Raw genomic sequence first — 21,589 nt, 5'->3', positions numbered from 1 at the left:
TGCAAGTTACTATGTAGGAACAAGTTTGTATAGGTATTTCAAAGATGCCCAGAACTGAGCTAAACTTGGTATGTGTCCAACTCCTAGAAATAACTTCATGCCCCATCTCCCTTACTTCCAGCTAGTAAGGATCACATAATTCCTAACAAAGTTTTGACACATATTGCCAATTCGGGCGCTCAGAACATATAGCACGTTGCTGTAAGCAAGCACATTCTCATTCAAAGATGCAAGTTACTATGTAGGAACAAGTTTGTATAGGTATTTCAAAGATGCCCAGAACTGAGCTAAACTTGGTATGTGTCCAACTCCTAGAAATAACTTCATGCCCCATCTCCCTTACTTCCAGCTAGTAAGGATCACATAATTCCTAACAAAGTTTTGACACAGATTCCCAATTCGGGCATTCAGAACATATAGCACGTTGCTGTAAGCAAGCACATTTTCATTAAAAGTTGCAAGTTACTATGTAGGAACAAGTTTGTATAGGTATTTCAAAGATGCCCAGAACTGAGCTAAACTTGGTATGTGTCCAACTCCTAGAAATAACTTCATGCCCCATCTCCCTTACTTCCAGCTAGTAAGGATCACATAATTCCTAACAAAGTTTTGACACAGATTCCCAATTCGGGCATTCAGAACATATAGCACGTTGCTGTAAGCAAGCACATTCTCATTCAAAGATGCAAGTTACTATGTAGGAACAAGTTTGTATAGGTATTTCAAAGATGCCCAGAACTGAGCTAAACTTGGTATGTGTCCAACTCCTAGAAATAACTTCATGCCCCATCTCCCTTACTTCCAGCTAGTAAGGATCACATAATTCCTAACAAAGTTTTGACACAGATTCCCAATTCGGGCATTCAGAACATATAGTACGTTGCTGTAAGCAAGCACATTCTCATTCAAAGTTGCAAGTTACTATGTAGGAACAAGTTTGTATAGGTATTTCAAAGATGCCCAGAACTGAGCTAAACTTGGTATGTGTCCAACTCCTAGAAATAACTTCATGTCCCATCTCCCTTACTTCCAGCTAGTAAGGATCACATAATTCCTAACAAAGTTTTGACACAGATTCCCTATTCGGGCATTCAGAACATATAGCACGTTGCTGCAAGCAAGCACATTCTCATTCAAAGATGCAAGTTACTATGTAGGAACAAGTTTGTATAGGTATTTCAAAGATGCCCAGAACTGAGCTAAACGTTGCATGAGTCCAACTCCTAGAAATAACTTCATGCCCCATCTCCCTTACTTCCAGCTAGTAAGGATCACATAATTCCTAACAAAGTTTTGACACAGATTCCCTATTCGGGCATTCAGAACATATAGCACGTTGCTGCAAGCAAGCACATTTTCATTCAAAGATGCAAGTTACTATGGAGGAACAAGTTTGTATAGGTATTTCAAAGATGCCCAGAACTGAGCTAAACTTGGTATGTGTCCAACTCCTAGAAATAACTTCATGCCCCATCTCCCTTACTTCCAGCTAGTACGGATCACATAATTCCTAACAAAGTTTTGACACAGATTCCCAATTCGGGCATTCAGAACATATAGCACGTTGCTGTAAGCAAGCACATTTTCATTCAAAGTTGCAAGTTACTATGTAGGAACAAGTTTGTATAGGTATTTCAAAGATGCCCAGAACTGAGCTAAACTTGGTATGTGTCCAACTCCTAGAAATAACTTCATGCCCCATCTCCCTTACTTCCAGCTAGTAAGGATCACATAATTCCTAACAAAGTTTTGACACAGATTCCCTATTCGGGCATTCAGAACATATAGCACGTTGCTGTAAGCAAGCACATTCTCATTCAAAGATGCAAGTTACTATGTAGGAACAAGTTTGTATAGGTATTTCAAAGATGCCCAGAACTGAGCTAAACTTGGTATGTGTCCAACTCCTAGAAATAACTTCATGCCCCATCTCCCTTACTTCCAGCTAGTAAGGATCACATAATTCCTAACAAAGTTTTGACACAGATTCCCTATTCGGGCTTTCAGAACATATAGCACGTTGCTGCAAGCAAGCACATTCTCATTCAAAGATGCAAGTTACTATGTAGGAACAAGTTTGTATAGGTATTTCAAAGATGCCCAGAACTGAGCTAAACTTGGTATGTGTCCAACTCCTAGAAATAACTTCATGCCCCATCTCCCTTACTTCCAGCTAGTAAGGATCACATAATTCCTAACAAAGTTTTGACACAGATTCCCTATTCGGGCATTCAGAACATATAGCACGTTGCTGCAAGCAAGCACATTCTCATTCAAAGATGCAAGTTACTATGTAGGAACAAGTTTGTATAGGTATTTCAAAGATGCCCAGAACTGAGCTAAACTTGGTATGTGTCCAACTCCTAGAAATAACTTCATGCCCCATCTCCCTTACTTCCAGCTAGTAAGGATCACATAATTCCTAACAAAGTTTTGACACAGATTCCCTATTCGGGCATTCAGAACATATAGCACGTTGCTGCAAGCAAGCACATTCTCATTCAAAGTTGCAAGTTACTATGTAGGAACAAGTTTGTATAGGTATTTCAAAGATGCCCAGAACTGAGCTAAACTTGGTATGTGTCCAACTCCTAGAAATAACTTCATGCCCCATCTCCCTTACTTCCAGCTAGTAAGGATCACATAATTCCTAACAAAGTTTTGACACAGATTCCCTATTCGGGCATTCAGAACATATAGCACGTTGCTGCAAGCAAGCACATTCTCATTCAAAGATGCAAGTTACTAGGTAGGAACAAGTTTGTATAGGTATTTCAAAGATGCCCAGAACTGAGCTAAACTTTGTATGTGTCCAACTCCTAGAAATAACTTCATGCCCCATCTCCCTTACTTCCAGCTAGTAAGGATCACATAATTCCTAACAAAATTTTGACACAGATTCCCTATTCGGGCATTCAGAACATATAGCACGTTGCTGCAAGCAAGCACATTCTCATTCAAAGATGCAAGTTACTATGGAGGAACAAGTTTGTATAGGTATTTCAAAGATCCCCAGAACTGAGCTAAACTTTGTATGTGTCCAACTCCTAGAAATAACTTCATGCCCCATCTCCCTTACTTCCAGCTAGTACGGATCACATAATTCCTAACAAAGTTTTGACACAGATTCCCTATTCGGGCATTCAGAACATATAGCACGTTGCTGTAAGCAAGCACATTCTCATTCAAAGTTGCAAGTTACTATGGAGGAACAAGTTTGTATAGGTATTTCAAAGATGCCCAGAACTGAGCTAAACTTGGTATGTGTCCAACTCCTAGAAATAACTTCATGCCCCATCTCCCTTACTTCCAGCTAGTACGGATCACATAATTCCTAACAAAGTTTTGACACAGATTCCCAATTCGGGCATTCAGAACATGTAGCACGTTGCTGTAAGCAAGCACATTCTCATTCAAAGTTGCAAGATACTATGTAGGAACAAGTTTGTATAGGTATTTCAAAGATGCCCAGAACTGAGCTAAACTTGGTATGTGTCCAACTCCTAGAAATAACTTCATGCCCCATCTCCCTTACTTCCAGCTAGTAAGGATCACATAATTCCTAACAAAGTTTTGACACATATTGCCAATTCGGGCGCTCAGAACATATAGCACGTTGCTGTAAGCAAGCACATTCTCATTCAAAGATGCAAGTTACTATGTAGGAACAAGTTTGTATAGGTATTTCAAAGATGCCCAGAACTGAGCTAAACTTGGTATGTGTCCAACTCCTAGAAATAACTTCATGCCCCATCTCCCTTACTTCCAGCTAGTAAGGATCACATAATTCCTAACAAAGTTTTGACACAGATTCCCAATTCGGGCATTCAGAACATATAGCACGTTGCTGTAAGCAAGCACATTTTCATTAAAAGTTGCAAGTTACTATGTAGGAACAAGTTTGTATAGGTATTTCAAAGATGCCCAGAACTGAGCTAAACTTGGTATGTGTCCAACTCCTAGAAATAACTTCATGCCCCATCTCCCTTACTTCCAGCTAGTAAGGATCACATAATTCCTAACAAAGTTTTGACACAGATTCCCAATTCGGGCATTCAGAACATATAGCACGTTGCTGTAAGCAAGCACATTCTCATTCAAAGATGCAAGTTACTATGTAGGAACAAGTTTGTATAGGTATTTCAAAGATGCCCAGAACTGAGCTAAACTTGGTATGTGTCCAACTCCTAGAAATAACTTCATGCCCCATCTCCCTTACTTCCAGCTAGTAAGGATCACATAATTCCTAACAAAGTTTTGACACAGATTCCCAATTCGGGCATTCAGAACATATAGTACGTTGCTGTAAGCAAGCACATTCTCATTCAAAGTTGCAAGTTACTATGTAGGAACAAGTTTGTATAGGTATTTCAAAGATGCCCAGAACTGAGCTAAACTTGGTATGTGTCCAACTCCTAGAAATAACTTCATGTCCCATCTCCCTTACTTCCAGCTAGTAAGGATCACATAATTCCTAACAAAGTTTTGACACAGATTCCCTATTCGGGCATTCAGAACATATAGCACGTTGCTGCAAGCAAGCACATTCTCATTCAAAGATGCAAGTTACTATGTAGGAACAAGTTTGTATAGGTATTTCAAAGATGCCCAGAACTGAGCTAAACGTTGCATGAGTCCAACTCCTAGAAATAACTTCATGCCCCATCTCCCTTACTTCCAGCTAGTAAGGATCACATAATTCCTAACAAAGTTTTGACACAGATTCCCTATTCGGGCATTCAGAACATATAGCACGTTGCTGCAAGCAAGCACATTTTCATTCAAAGATGCAAGTTACTATGGAGGAACAAGTTTGTATAGGTATTTCAAAGATGCCCAGAACTGAGCTAAACTTGGTATGTGTCCAACTCCTAGAAATAACTTCATGCCCCATCTCCCTTACTTCCAGCTAGTACGGATCACATAATTCCTAACAAAGTTTTGACACAGATTCCCAATTCGGGCATTCAGAACATATAGCACGTTGCTGTAAGCAAGCACATTTTCATTCAAAGTTGCAAGTTACTATGTAGGAACAAGTTTGTATAGGTATTTCAAAGATGCCCAGAACTGAGCTAAACTTGGTATGTGTCCAACTCCTAGAAATAACTTCATGCCCCATCTCCCTTACTTCCAGCTAGTAAGGATCACATAATTCCTAACAAAGTTTTGACACAGATTCCCTATTCGGGCATTCAGAACATATAGCACGTTGCTGTAAGCAAGCACATTCTCATTCAAAGATGCAAGTTACTATGTAGGAACAAGTTTGTATAGGTATTTCAAAGATGCCCAGAACTGAGCTAAACTTGGTATGTGTCCAACTCCTAGAAATAACTTCATGCCCCATCTCCCTTACTTCCAGCTAGTAAGGATCACATAATTCCTAACAAAGTTTTGACACAGATTCCCTATTCGGGCATTCAGAACATATAGCACGTTGCTGCAAGCAAGCACATTCTCATTCAAAGATGCAAGTTACTATGTAGGAACAAGTTTGTATAGGTATTTCAAAGATGCCCAGAACTGAGCTAAACTTGGTATGTGTCCAACTCCTAGAAATAACTTCATGCCCCATCTCCCTTACTTCCAGCTAGTAAGGATCACATAATTCCTAACAAAGTTTTGACACAGATTCCCTATTCGGGCATTCAGAACATATAGCACGTTGCTGCAAGCAAGCACATTCTCATTCAAAGATGCAAGTTACTATGTAGGAACAAGTTTGTATAGGTATTTCAAAGATGCCCAGAACTGAGCTAAACTTGGTATGTGTCCAACTCCTAGAAATAACTTCATGCCCCATCTCCCTTACTTCCAGCTAGTAAGGATCACATAATTCCTAACAAAGTTTTGACACAGATTCCCTATTCGGGCATTCAGAACATATAGCACGTTGCTGCAAGCAAGCACATTCTCATTCAAAGTTGCAAGTTACTATGTAGGAACAAGTTTGTATAGGTATTTCAAAGATGCCCAGAACTGAGCTAAACTTGGTATGTGTCCAACTCCTAGAAATAACTTCATGCCCCATCTCCCTTACTTCCAGCTAGTAAGGATCACATAATTCCTAACAAAGTTTTGACACAGATTCCCTATTCGGGCATTCAGAACATATAGCACGTTGCTGCAAGCAAGCACATTCTCATTCAAAGATGCAAGTTACTAGGTAGGAACAAGTTTGTATAGGTATTTCAAAGATGCCCAGAACTGAGCTAAACTTTGTATGTGTCCAACTCCTAGAAATAACTTCATGCCCCATCTCCCTTACTTCCAGCTAGTAAGGATCACATAATTCCTAACAAAATTTTGACACAGATTCCCTATTCGGGCATTCAGAACATATAGCACGTTGCTGCAAGCAAGCACATTCTCATTCAAAGATGCAAGTTACTATGGAGGAACAAGTTTGTATAGGTATTTCAAAGATCCCCAGAACTGAGCTAAACTTTGTATGTGTCCAACTCCTAGAAATAACTTCATGCCCCATCTCCCTTACTTCCAGCTAGTACGGATCACATAATTCCTAACAAAGTTTTGACACAGATTCCCTATTCGGGCATTCAGAACATATAGCACGTTGCTGTAAGCAAGCACATTCTCATTCAAAGTTGCAAGTTACTATGGAGGAACAAGTTTGTATAGGTATTTCAAAGATGCCCAGAACTGAGCTAAACTTGGTATGTGTCCAACTCCTAGAAATAACTTCATGCCCCATCTCCCTTACTTCCAGCTAGTACGGATCACATAATTCCTAACAAAGTTTTGACACAGATTCCCAATTCGGGCATTCAGAACATGTAGCACGTTGCTGTAAGCAAGCACATTCTCATTCAAAGTTGCAAGATACTATGTAGGAACAAGTTTGTATAGGTATTTCAAAGATGCCCAGAACTGAGCTAAACTTGGTATGTGTCCAACTCCTAGAAATAACTTCATGCCCCATCTCCCTTACTTCCAGCTAGTAAGGATCACATAATTCCTAACAAAGTTTTGACACAGATTCCCAATTCGGGCATTCAGAACATATAGCACGTTGCTGTAAGCAAGCAGATTCTCATTCAAAGATGCAAGATACTATGTAGGAACAAGTTTGTATAGGTATTTCAAAGATGCCCAGAACTGAGCTAAACTTGGTATGTGTCCAACTCCTAGAAATAACTTCATGCCCCATCTCCCTTACTTCCAGCTAGTAAGGATCACATAATTCCTAACATTGTTTTCACACAGATTCCCAATTCGGGCATTCAGAACATATAGCACGTTGGTGTAAGCAAGCAGATTCTCATTCAAAGTTGCAAGTTACTATGTAGGAACAAGTTTGTATAGGTATTTCAAAGATGCCCAGAACTGAGCTAAACTTGGTATGTGTCCAACTCCTAGAAATAACTTCATGCCCCATCTCCCTTACTTCCAGCTAGTAAGGATCACATAATTCCTAACAAAGTTTTGACACAGATTCCCAATTCGGGCATTCAGAACATATAGCACGTTGCTGTAAGCAAGCACATTTTCATTAAAGTTGCAAGTTACTATGTAGGAACAAGTTTGTATAGGTATTTCAAAGATGCCCAGAACTGAGCTAAACTTGGTATGTGTCCAACTCCTAGAAATACCTTCATGCCCCATCTCCTTTACTTCCAGCTAGTAAGGATCACATAATTCCTAACAGTTTTGACACAGATTCCCAATTCGGGCATTCAGAACATATAGCACGTTGCTGTAAGCAAGCACATTCTCATTCAAAGATGCAAGTTACTATGTAGGAACAAGTTTGTATAGGTATTTCAAAGATGCCCAGAACTGAGCTAAACTTGGTATGTGTCCAACTCCTAGAAATAACTTCATGCCCCATCTCCCTTACTTCCAGCTAGTAAGGATCACATAATTCCTATCAAAGTTTTAACACATATTGCCAATTCGGGCGCTCAGAAAATATAGCACGTTGCTGTAAGCAAGCACATTCTCATTCAAAGATGCAAGTTACTATGTAGGAACAAGTTTGTATAGGTATTTCAAAGATGCCCAGAACTGAGCTAAACTTGGTATGTGTCCAACTCCTAGAAATAACTTCATGCCCCATCTCCCTTACTTCCAGCTAGTAAGGATCACATAATTCCTAACAAAGTTTTGACACAGATTACCAATTCGGGCATTCAGAACATATAGCACGTTGCTGTAAGCAAGCACATTCTCATTCTAAGTTGCAAGTTACTATGTAGGAACAAGTTTGTATAGGTATTTCAAAGATGCCCAGAACTGAGCTAAACTTGGTATGTGTCCAACTCCTAGAAATAACTTCATGCCCCATCTCCCTTACTTCCAGCTAGTAAGGATCACATAATTCCTAAAAAAGTTTTGACACAGATTCCCAATTCGGGCATTCAGAACATATAGCACGTTGCTGTAAGCAAGCACATTTTCATTCAAAGTTGCAAGTTACTATGTAGGAACAAGTTTGTATAGGTATTTCAAAGATGCCCAGAACTGAGCTAAACTTGGTATGTGTCCAACTCCTAGAAATAACTTCATGCCCCATCTCCCTTACTTCCAGCTAGTAAGGATCACATAATTCCTAACAAAGTTTTGACACAGATTCCCAATTCGGGCATTCAGAACACATAGCACGTTGCTGTAAGCAAGCACATTTTCATTCAAAGTTGCAAGTTACTATGTAGGAACAAGTTTGTATAGGTATTTCAAAGATGCCCAGAACTGAGCTAAACTTGGTATGTGTCCAACTCCTAGAAATAACTTCATGCCCCATCTCCCTTACTTCCAGCTAGTAAGGATCACATAATTCCTAACAAAGTTTTGACACAGATTCCCAATTCGGGCATTCAGAACATATAGCACGTTGCTGTAAGCAAGCAGATTCTCATTCAAAGATGCAAGTTACTAGGTAGGAACAAGTTTGTATAGGTATTTCAAAGATGCCCAGAACTGAGCTAAACTTGGTATGTGTCCAACTCCTAGAAATAACTTCATGCCCCATCTCCCTTACTTCCAGCTAGTAAGGATCACATAATTCCTAACAAAGTTTTGACACAGATTCCCAATTCGGGCATTCAGAACATATAGCACGTTGCTGTATGCAAGCACATTCTCATTCAAAGATGCAAGTTACTAGGTAGGAACAAGTTTGTATAGGTATTTCAAAGATGCCCAGAACTGAGCTAAACTTGGTATGTGTCCAACTCCTAGAAATAAATTCATGCCCCATCTCCCTTACTTCCAGCTAGTAAGGATCACATAATTCCTAACAAAGTTTTGACACAGATTACCAATTCGGGCATTCAGAACATATAGCACGTTGCTGTAAGCAAGCACATTCTCATTCAAAGTTGCAAGTTACTATGTAGGAACAAGTTTGTATAGGTATTTCAAAGATGCCCAGAACTGAGCTAAACTTGGTATGTGTCCAACTCCTAGAAATAACTTCATGCCCCATCTCCCTTACTTCCAGCTAGTAAGGATCACATAATTCCTAAAAAAGTTTTGACACAGATTCCCAATTCGGGCATTCAGAACATATAGCACGTTGCTGTAAGCAAGCACATTTTCATTCAAAGTTGCAAGTTACTATTTAGGACCAAGTTTGTATAGGTATTTCAAAGATGCCCAGAACTGAGCTAAACTTGGTATGTGTCCAACTCCTAGAAATAACTTCATGCCCCATCTCCCTTACTTCCAGCTAGTAAGGATCACATAATTCCTAACAAAGTTTTGACACAGATTCCCAATTCGGGCATTCAGAACATATAGCACGTTGCTGTAAGCAAGCACATTCTCATTCAAAGATGCAAGTTACTATGTAGGAACAAGTTTGTATAGGTATTTCAAAGATGCCCAGAACTGAGCTAAACTTGGTATGTGTCCAACTCCTAGAAATACCTTCATGCCCCATCTCCTTTACTTCCAGCTAGTAAGGATCACATAATTCCTAACAGTTTTGGCACAGATTCCCCATTCGGGCATTCAGAACATATAGCACGTTGCTGTAAGCAAGCACATTCTCATTCAAAGATGCAAGTTACTATGTAGGAACAAGTTTGTATAGGTATTTGAAAGATGCCCAGAACTGAGCTAAACTTGGTATGTGTCCAACTCCTAGAAATAACTTCATGCCCCATCTCCCTTACTTCCAGCTAGTAAGGATCACATAATTCCTATCAAAGTTTTAACACATATTGCCAATTCGGGCGCTCAGAAAATATAGCACGTTGCTGTAAGCAAGCACATTCTCATTCAAAGATGCAAGTTACTATGTAGGAACAAGTTTGTATAGGTATTTCAAAGATGCCCAGAACTGAGCTAAACTTGGTATGTGTCCAACTCCTAGAAATAACTTCATGCCCCATCTCCCTTACTTCCAGCTAGTAAGGATCACATAATTCCTAACAAAGTTTTGACACAGATTACCAATTCGGGCATTCAGAACATATAGCACGTTGCTGTAAGCAAGCACATTCTCATTCAAAGTTGCAAGTTACTATGTAGGAACAAGTTTGTATAGGTATTTCAAAGATGCCCAGAACTGAGCTAAACTTGGTATGTGTCCAACTCCTAGAAATAACTTCATGCCCCATCTCCCTTACTTCCAGCTAGTAAGGATCACATAATTCCTAAAAAAGTTTTGACACAGATTCCCAATTCGGGCATTCAGAACATATAGCACGTTGCTGTAAGCAAGCACATTTTCATTCAAAGTTGCAAGTTACTATTTAGGACCAAGTTTGTATAGGTATTTCAAAGATGCCCAGAACTGAGCTAAACTTGGTATGTGTCCAACTCCTAGAAATAACTTCATGCCCCATCTCCCTTACTTCCAGCTAGTAAGGATCACATAATTCCTAACAAAGTTTTGACACAGATTCCCAATTCGGGCATTCAGAACATATAGCACGTTGCTGTAAGCAAGCACATTCTCATTCAAAGATGCAAGTTACTATGTAGGAACAAGTTTGTATAGGTATTTCAAAGATGCCCAGAACTGAGCTAAACTTGGTATGTGTCCAACTCCTAGAAATACCTTCATGCCCCATCTCCTTTACTTCCAGCTAGTAAGGATCACATAATTCCTAACAGTTTTGGCACAGATTCCCCATTCGGGCATTCAGAACATATAGCACGTTGCTGTAAGCAAGCACATTCTCATTCAAAGATGCAAGTTACTATGTAGGAACAAGTTTGTATAGGTATTTGAAAGATGCCCAGAACTGAGCTAAACTTGGTATGTGTCCAACTCCTAGAAATAACTTCATGCCCCATCTCCCTTACTTCCAGCTAGTAAGGATCACATAATTCCTAACAAAGTTTTGACACATATTGCCAATTCGGGCGCTCAGAACATATAGCACGTTGCTGTAAGCAAGCACATTCTCATTCAAAGATGCAAGTTACTATGTAGGAACAAGTTTGTATAGGTATTTCAAAGATGCCCAGAACTGAGCTAAACTTGGTATGTGTCCAACTCCTAGAAATAACTTCATGCCCCATCTCCCTTACTTCCAGCTAGTAAGGATCACATAATTCCTAACAAAGTTTTGACACAGATTCCCAATTCGGGCATTCAGAACATATAGCACGTTGCTGTAAGCAAGCAGATTCTCATTCAAAGATGCAAGTTACTATGTAGGAACAAGTTTGTATAGGTATTTCAAAGATGCCCAGAACTGAGCTAAACTTGGTATGTGTCCAACTCCTAGAAATAACTTCATGCCCCATCTCCCTTACTTCCAGCTAGTAAGGATCACATAATTCCTAACATTGTTTTCACACAGATTCCCAATTCGGGCATTCAGAACATATAGCACGTTGGTGTAAGCAAGCACATTTTCATTCAAAGTTGCAAGTTACTATGGAGGAACAAGTTTGTATAGGTATTTCAAAGATGCCCAGAACTGAGCTAAACTTGGTATGTGTCCAACTCCTAGAAATAACTTCATGCCCCATCTCCCTTACTTCCAGCTAGTACGGATCACATAATTCCTAACAAAGTTTTGACACAGATTCCCAATTCGGGCATTCAGAACATGTAGCACGTTGCTGTAAGCAAGCACATTCTCATTCAAAGTTGCAAGATACTATGTAGGAACAAGTTTGTATAGGTATTTCAAAGATGCCCAGAACTGAGCTAAACTTGGTATGTGTCCAACTCCTAGAAATAACTTCATGCCCCATCTCCCTTACTTCCAGCTAGTAAGGATCACATAATTCCTAACAAAGTTTTGACACAGATTCCCAATTCGGGCATTCAGAACATATAGCACGTTGCTGTAAGCAAGCAGATTCTCATTCAAAGATGCAAGATACTATGTAGGAACAAGTTTGTATAGGTATTTCAAAGATGCCCAGAACTGAGCTAAACTTGGTATGTGTCCAACTCCTAGAAATAACTTCATGCCCCATCTCCCTTACTTCCAGCTAGTAAGGATCACATGATTCCTAACATTGTTTTCACACAGATTCCCAATTCGGGCATTCAGAACATATAGCACGTTGGTGTAAGCAAGCAGATTCTCATTCAAAGTTGCAAGTTACTATGTAGGAACAAGTTTGTATAGGTATTTCAAAGATGCCCAGAACTGAGCTAAACTTGGTATGTGTCCAACTCCTAGAAATAACTTCATGCCCCATCTCCCTTACTTCCAGCTAGTAAGGATCACATAATTCCTAACAAAGTTTTGACACAGATTCCCAATTCGGGCATTCAGAACATATAGCACGTTGCTGTAAGCAAGCACATTTTCATTAAAGTTGCAAGTTACTATGTAGGAACAAGTTTGTATAGGTATTTCAAAGATGCCCAGAACTGAGCTAAACTTGGTATGTGTCCAACTCCTAGAAATACCTTCATGCCCCATCTCCTTTACTTCCAGCTAGTAAGGATCACATAATTCCTAACAGTTTTGACACAGATTCCCAATTCGGGCATTCAGAACATATAGCACGTTGCTGTAAGCAAGCACATTCTCATTCAAAGATGCAAGTTACTATGTAGGAACAAGTTTGTATAGGTATTTCAAAGATGCCCAGAACTGAGCTAAACTTGGTATGTGTCCAACTCCTAGAAATAACTTCATGCCCCATCTCCCTTACTTCCAGCTAGTAAGGATCACATAATTCCTATCAAAGTTTTAACACATATTGCCAATTCGGGCGCTCAGAAAATATAGCACGTTGCTGTAAGCAAGCACATTCTCATTCAAAGATGCAAGTTACTATGTAGGAACAAGTTTGTATAGGTATTTCAAAGATGCCCAGAACTGAGCTAAACTTGGTATGTGTCCAACTCCTAGAAATAACTTCATGCCCCATCTCCCTTACTTCCAGCTAGTAAGGATCACATAATTCCTAACAAAGTTTTGACACAGATTACCAATTCGGGCATTCAGAACATATAGCACGTTGCTGTAAGCAAGCACATTCTCATTCAAAGTTGCAAGTTACTATGTAGGAACAAGTTTGTATAGGTATTTCAAAGATGCCCAGAACTGAGCTAAACTTGGTATGTGTCCAACTCCTAGAAATAACTTCATGCCCCATCTCCCTTACTTCCAGCTAGTAAGGATCACATAATTCCTAAAAAAGTTTTGACACAGATTCCCAATTCGGGCATTCAGAACATATAGCACGTTGCTGTAAGCAAGCACATTTTCATTCAAAGTTGCAAGTTACTATTTAGGACCAAGTTTGTATAGGTATTTCAAAGATGCCCAGAACTGAGCTAAACTTGGTATGTGTCCAACTCCTAGAAATAACTTCATGCCCCATCTCCCTTACTTCCAGCTAGTAAGGATCACATAATTCCTAACAAAGTTTTGACACAGATTCCCAATTCGGGCATTCAGAACATATAGCACGTTGCTGTAAGCAAGCACATTCTCATTCAAAGATGCAAGTTACTATGTAGGAACAAGTTTGTATAGGTATTTCAAAGATGCCCAGAACTGAGCTAAACTTGGTATGTGTCCAACTCCTAGAAATACCTTCATGCCCCATCTCCTTTACTTCCAGCTAGTAAGGATCACATAATTCCTAACAGTTTTGGCACAGATTCCCCATTCGGGCATTCAGAACATATAGCACGTTGCTGTAAGCAAGCACATTCTCATTCAAAGATGCAAGTTACTATGTAGGAACAAGTTTGTATAGGTATTTGAAAGATGCCCAGAACTGAGCTAAACTTGGTATGTGTCCAACTCCTAGAAATAACTTCATGCCCCATCTCCCTTACTTCCAGCTAGTAAGGATCACATAATTCCTAACAAAGTTTTGACACAGATTCCCAAATCGGGCATTCAGAACATATAGCACGTTGCTGTAAGCAAGCACATTCTCATTCAAAGATGCAAGTTACTATGTAGGAACAAGTTTGTATAGGTATTTCAAAGATGCCCAGAACTGAGCTAAACTTGGTATGTGTCCAACTCCAAGAAATAACTTCATGCTCCATCTCCCTTACTTCCAGCTAGTAAGGATCACATAATTCCTAACAAAGTTTTGACACAGATTCCCTATTCGGGCATTCAGAACATATAGCACGTTGCTGCAAGCAAGCACATTCTCATTCAAAGATGCAAGTTACTATGTAGGAACAAGTTTGTATAGGTATTTCAAAGATGCCCAGAACTGAGCTAAACTTGGTATGTGTCCAACACCTAGAAATAACTTCATGCCCCATCTCCCTTACTTCCAGCTAGTAAGGATCACATAATTCCTAACAAAGTTTTGACACAGATTGCCAATTCGGGCATTCAGAACATATAGCACGTTGCTGTAAGCAAGCACATTCTCATTCAAAGATGCAAGTTACTATGTAGGAACAAGTTTGTATAGGTATTTCAAAGATGCCCAGAACTGAGCTAAACTTGGTATGTGTCCAACTCCTAGAAATAACTTCATGCCCCACCTCCCTTACTTCCAGCTAGTAAGGATCACATAATTCCTAACAAAGTTTTGACACAGATTCCCAATTCGGGCATTCAGAACATATAGCACGTTGCTGTAAGCAAGCACATTTTCATTCAAAGATGCAAGTTACTATGTAGGAACAAGTTTGTATAGGTATTTCAAAGATGCCCAGAACTGAGCTAAACTTGGTATGTGTCCAACTCCTAGAAATAACTTCATGCCCCATCTCCCTTACTTCCAGCTAGTAAGGATCACATAATTCCTAACAAAGTTTTGACACAGATTCCCAATTCGGGCATTCAGAACACATAGCACGTTGCTGTAAGCAAGCACATTTTCATTCAAAGTTGCAAGTTACTATGTAGGAACAAGTTTGTATAGGTATTTCAAAGATGCCCAGAACTGAGCTAAACTTGGTATGTGTCCAACTCCTAGAAATAACTTCATGCCCCATCTCCCTTACTTCCAGCTAGTAAGGATCACATAATTCCTAACAAAGTTTTGACACAGATTCCCAATTCGGGCATTCAGAACATATAGCACGTTGCTGTAAGCAAGCAGATTCTCATTCAAAGATGCAAGTTACTAGGTAGGAACAAGTTTGTATAGGTATTTCAAAGATGCCCAGAACTGAGCTAAACTTGGTATGTGTCCAACTCCTAGAAATAACTTCATGCCCCATCTCCCTTACTTCCAGCTAGTAAGGATCACATAATTCCTAACAAAGTTTTGACACAGATTCCCAATTCGGGCATTCAGAACATATAGCACGTTGCTGTATGCAAGCACATTCTCATTCAAAGATGCAAGTTACTAGGTAGGAACAAGTTTGTATAGGTATTTCAAAGATGCCCAGAACTGAGCTAAACTTGGTATGTGTCCAACTCCTAGAAATAAATTCATGCCCCATCTCCCTTACTTCCAGCTAGTAAGGATCACATAATTCCTAACAAAGTTTTGACACAGATTACCAATTCGGGCATTCAGAACATATAGCACGTTGCTGTAAGCAAGCACATTCTCATTCAAAGTTGCAAGTTACTATGTAGGAACAAGTTTGTATAGGTATTTCAAAGATGCCCAGAACTGAGCTAAACTTGGTATGTGTCCAACTCCTAGAAATAACTTCATGCCCCATCTCCCTTACTTCCAGCTAGTAAGGATCACATAATTCCTAAAAAAGTTTTGACACAGATTCCCAATTCGGGCATTCAGAACATATAGCACGTTGCTGTAAGCAAGCACATTTTCATTCAAAGTTGCAAGTTACTATTTAGGACCAAGTTTGTATAGGTATTTCAAAGATGCCCAGAACTGAGCTAAACTTGGTATGTGTCCAACTCCTAGAAATAACTTCATGCCCCATCTCCCTTACTTCCAGCTAGTAAGGATCACATAATTCCTAACAAAGTTTTGACACAGATTCCCAATTCGGGCATTCAGAACATATAGCACGTTGCTGTAAGCAAGCACATTCTCATTCAAAGATGCAAGTTACTATGTAGGAACAAGTTTGTATAGGTATTTCAAAGATGCCCAGAACTGAGCTAAACTTGGTATGTGTCCAACTCCTAGAAATACCTTCATGCCCCATCTCCTTTACTTCCAGCTAGTAAGGATCACATAATTCCTAACAGTTTTGGCACAGATTCCCCATTCGGGCATTCAGAACATATAGCACGTTGCTGTAAGCAAGCACATTCTCATTCAAAGATGCAAGTTACTATGTAGGAACAAGTTTGTATAGGTATTTGAAAGATGCCCAGAACTGAGCTAAACTTGGTATGTGTCCAACTCCTAGAAATAACTTCATGCCCCATCTCCCTTACTTCCAGCTAGTAAGGATCACATAATTCCTATCAAAGTTTTAACACATATTGCCAATTCGGGCGCTCAGAAAATATAGCACGTTGCTGTAAGCAAGCACATTCTCATTCAAAGATGCAAGTTACTATGTAGGAACAAGTTTGTATAGGTATTTCAAAGATGCCCAGAACTGAGCTAAACTTGGTATGTGTCCAACTCCTAGAAATAACTTCATGCCCCATCTCCCTTACTTCCAGCTAGTAAGGATCACATAATTCCTAACAAAGTTTTGACACAGATTACCAATTCGGGCATTCAGAACATATAGCACGTTGCTGTAAGCAAGCACATTCTCATTCAAAGTTGCAAGTTACTATGTAGGAACAAGTTTGTATAGGTATTTCAAAGATGCCCAGAACTGAGCTAAACTTGGTATGTGTCCAACTCCTAGAAATAACTTCATGCCCCATCTCCCTTACTTCCAGCTAGTAAGGATCACATAATTCCTAAAAAAGTTTTGACACAGATTCCCAATTCGGGCATTCAGAACATATAGCACGTTGCTGTAAGCAAGCACATTTTCATTCAAAGTTGCAAGTTACTATTTAGGACCAAGTTTGTATAGGTATTTCAAAGATGCCCAGAACTGAGCTAAACTTGGTATGTGTCCAACTCCTAGAAATAACTTCATGCCCCATCTCCCTTACTTCCAGCTAGTAAGGATCACATAATTCCTAACAAAGTTTTGACACAGATTCCCAATTCGGGCATTCAGAACATATAGCACGTTGCTGTAAGCAAGCACATTCTCATTCAAAGATGCAAGTTACTATGTAGGAACAAGTTTGTATAGGTATTTCAAAGATGCCCAGAACTGAGCTAAACTTGGTATGTGTCCAACTCCTAGAAATACCTTCATGCCCCATCTCCTTTACTTCCAGCTAGTAAGGATCACATAATTCCTAACAGTTTTGGCACAGATTCCCCATTCGGGCATTCAGAACATATAGCACGTTGCTGTAAGCAAGCACATTCTCATTCAAAGATGCAAGTTACTATGTAGGAACAAGTTTGTATAGGTATTTGAAAGATGCCCAGAACTGAGCTAAACTTGGTATGTGTCCAACTCCTAGAAATAACTTCATGCCCCATCTCCCTTACTTCCAGCTAGTAAGGATCACATAATTCCTAACAAAGTTTTGACACATATTGCCAATTCGGGCGCTCAGAACATATAGCACGTTGCTGTAAGCAAGCACATTCTCATTCAAAGATGCAAGTTACTATGTAGGAACAAGTTTGTATAGGTATTTCAAAGATGCCCAGAACTGAGCTAAACTTGGTATGTGTCCAACTCCTAGAAATAACTTCATGCCCCATCTCCCTTACTTCCAGCTAGTAAGGATCACATAATTCCTAACAAAGTTTTGACACAGATTCCCAATTCGGGCATTCAGAACATATAGCACGTTGCTGTAAGCAAGCAGATTCTCATTCAAAGATGCAAGTTACTATGTAGGAACAAGTTTGTATAGGTATTTCAAAGATGCCCAGAACTGAGCTAAACTTGGTATGTGTCCAACTCCTAGAAATAACTTCATGCCCCATCTCCCTTACTTCCAGCTAGTAAGGATCACATAATTCCTAACATTGTTTTCACACAGATTCCCAATTCGGGCATTCAGAACATATAGCACGTTGGTGTAAGCAAGCACATTTTCATTCAAAGTTGCAAGTTACTATGGAGGAACAAGTTTGTATAGGTATTTCAAAGATGCCCAGAACTGAGCTAAACTTGGTATGTGTCCAACTCCTAGAAATAACTTCATGCCCCATCTCCCTTACTTCCAGCTAGTACGGATCACATAATTCCTAACAAAGTTTTGACACAGATTCCCAATTCGGGCATTCAGAACATGTAGCACGTTGCTGTAAGCAAGCACATTCTCATTCAAAGTTGCAAGATACTATGTAGGAACAAGTTTGTATAGGTATTTCAAAGATGCCCAGAACTGAGCTAAACTTGGTATGTGTCCAACTCCTAGAAATAACTTCATGCCCCATCTCCCTTACTTCCAGCTAGTAAGGATCACATAATTCCTAACAAAGTTTTGACACAGATTCCCAATTCGGGCATTCAGAACATATAGCACGTTGCTGTAAGCAAGCAGATTCTCATTCAAAGATGCAAGATACTATGTAGGAACAAGTTTGTATAGGTATTTCAAAGATGCCCAGAACTGAGCTAAACTTGGTATGTGTCCAACTCCTAGAAATAACTTCATGCCCCATCTCCCTTACTTCCAGCTAGTAAGGATCACATAATTCCTAACATTGTTTTCACACAGATTCCCAATTCGGGCATTCAGAACATATAGCACGTTGGTGTAAGCAAGCAGATTCTCATTCAAAGTTGCAAGTTACTATGTAGGAACAAGTTTGTATAGGTATTTCAAAGATGCCCAGAACTGAGCTAAACTTGGTATGTGTCCAACTCCTAGAAATAACTTCATGCCCCATCTCCCTTACTTCCAGCTAGTAAGGATCACATAATTCCTAACAAAGTTTTGACACAGATTCCCAATTCGGGCATTCAGAACATATAGCACGTTGCTGTAAGCAAGCACATTTTCATTAAAGTTGCAAGTTACTATGTAGGAACAAGTTTGTATAGGTATTTCAAAGATGCCCAGAACTGAGCTAAACTTGGTATGTGTCCAACTCCTAGAAATACCTTCATGCCCCATCTCCTTTACTTCCAGCTAGTAAGGATCACATAATTCCTAACAGTTTTGACACAGATTCCCAATTCGGGCATTCAGAACATATAGCACGTTGCTGTAAGCAAGCACATTCTCATTCAAAGATGCAAGTTACTATGTAGGAACAAGTTTGTATAGGTATTTCAAAGATGCCCAGAACTGAGCTAAACTTGGTATGTGTCCAACTCCAAGAAATAACTTCATGCTCCATCTCCCTTACTTCCAGCTAGTAAGGATCACATAATTCCTAACAAAGTTTTGACACAGATTCCCTATTCGGGCATTCAGAACATATAGCACGTTGCTGTAAGCAAGCACATTTTCATTCAAAGATGCAAGTTACTATGTAGGAACAAGTTTGTATAGGTATTTCAAAGATGCCCAGAACTGAGCTAAACTTGGTATGTGTCCAACTCCTAGAAATAACTTCATGCCCCATCTCCCTTACTTCCAGCTAGTAAGGATCACATAATTCCTAACAAAGTTTTGACACAGATTCCCAATTCGGGCATTCAGAACACATAGCACGTTGCTGTAAGCAAGCACATTTTCATTCAAAGTTGCAAGTTACTATGTAGGAACAAGTTTGTATAGGTATTTCAAAGATGCCCAGAACTGAGCTAAACTTGGTATGTGTCCAACTCCTAGAAATAACTTCATGCCCCATCTCCCTTACTTCCAGCTAGTAAGGATCACATAATTCCTAACAAAGTTTTGACACAGATTCCCAATTCGGGCATTCAGAACATATAGCACGTTGCTGTAAGCAAGCAGATTCTCATTCAAAGATGCAAGTTACTAGGTAGGAACAAGTTTGTATAGGTATTTCAAAGATGCCCAGAACTGAGCTAAACTTGGTATGTGTCCAACTCCTAGAAATAACTTCATGCCCCATCTCCCTTACTTCCAGCTAGTAAGGATCACATAATTCCTAACAAAGTTTTGACACAGATTCCCAATTCGGGCATTCAGAACATATAGCACGTTGCTGTATGCAAGCACATTCTCATTCAAAGATGCAAGTTACTAGGTAGGAACAAGTTTGTATAGGTATTTCAAAGATGCCCAGAACTGAGCTAAACTTGGTATGTGTCCAACTCCTAGAAATAAATTCATGCCCCATCTCCCTTACTTCCAGCTAGTAAGGATCACATAATTCCTAACAAAGTTTTGACACAGATTACCAATTCGGGCATTCAGAACATATAGCACGTTGCTGTAAGCAAGCACATTCTCATTCAAAGTTGCAAGTTACTATGTAGGAACAAGTTTGTATAGGTATTTCAAAGATGCCCAGAACTGAGCTAAACTTGGTATGTGTCCAACTCCTAGAAATAACTTCATGCCCCATCTCCCTTACTTCCAGCTAGTAAGGATCACATAATTCCTAAAAAAGTTTTGACACAGATTCCCAATTCGGGCATTCAGAACATATAGCACGTTGCTGTAAGCAAGCACATTTTCATTCAAAGTTGCAAGTTACTATTTAGGACCAAGTTTGTATAGGTATTTCAAAGATGCCCAGAACTGAGCTAAACTTGGTATGTGTCCAACTCCTAGAAATAACTTCATGCCCCATCTCCCTTACTTCCAGCTAGTAAGGATCACATAATTCCTAACAAAGTTTTGACACAGATTCCCAATTCGGGCATTCAGAACATATAGCACGTTGCTGTAAGCAAGCACATTCTCATTCAAAGATGCAAGTTACTATGTAGGAACAAGTTTGTATAGGTATTTCAAAGATGCCCAGAACTGAGCTAAACTTGGTATGTGTCCAACTCCTAGAAATACCTTCATGCCCCATCTCCTTTACTTCCAGCTAGTAAGGATCACATAATTCCTAACAGTTTTGGCACAGATTCCCCATTCGGGCATTCAGAACATATAGCACGTTGCTGTAAGCAAGCACATTCTCATTCAAAGATGCAAGTTACTATGTAGGAACAAGTTTGTATAGGTATTTGAAAGATGCCCAGAACTGAGCTAAACTTGGTATGTGTCCAACTCCTAGAAATAACTTCATGCCCCATCTCCCTTACTTCCAGCTAGTAAGGATCACATAATTCCTATCAAAGTTTTAACACATATTGCCAATTCGGGCG

This window comes from Diceros bicornis, chromosome 27 (assembly GCF_020826845.1).
Source record: "Diceros bicornis minor isolate mBicDic1 chromosome 27, mDicBic1.mat.cur, whole genome shotgun sequence".
Lineage (NCBI taxonomy): Eukaryota > Metazoa > Chordata > Mammalia > Perissodactyla > Rhinocerotidae > Diceros > Diceros bicornis.
This window is presented reverse-complemented; position numbering follows the sequence as displayed.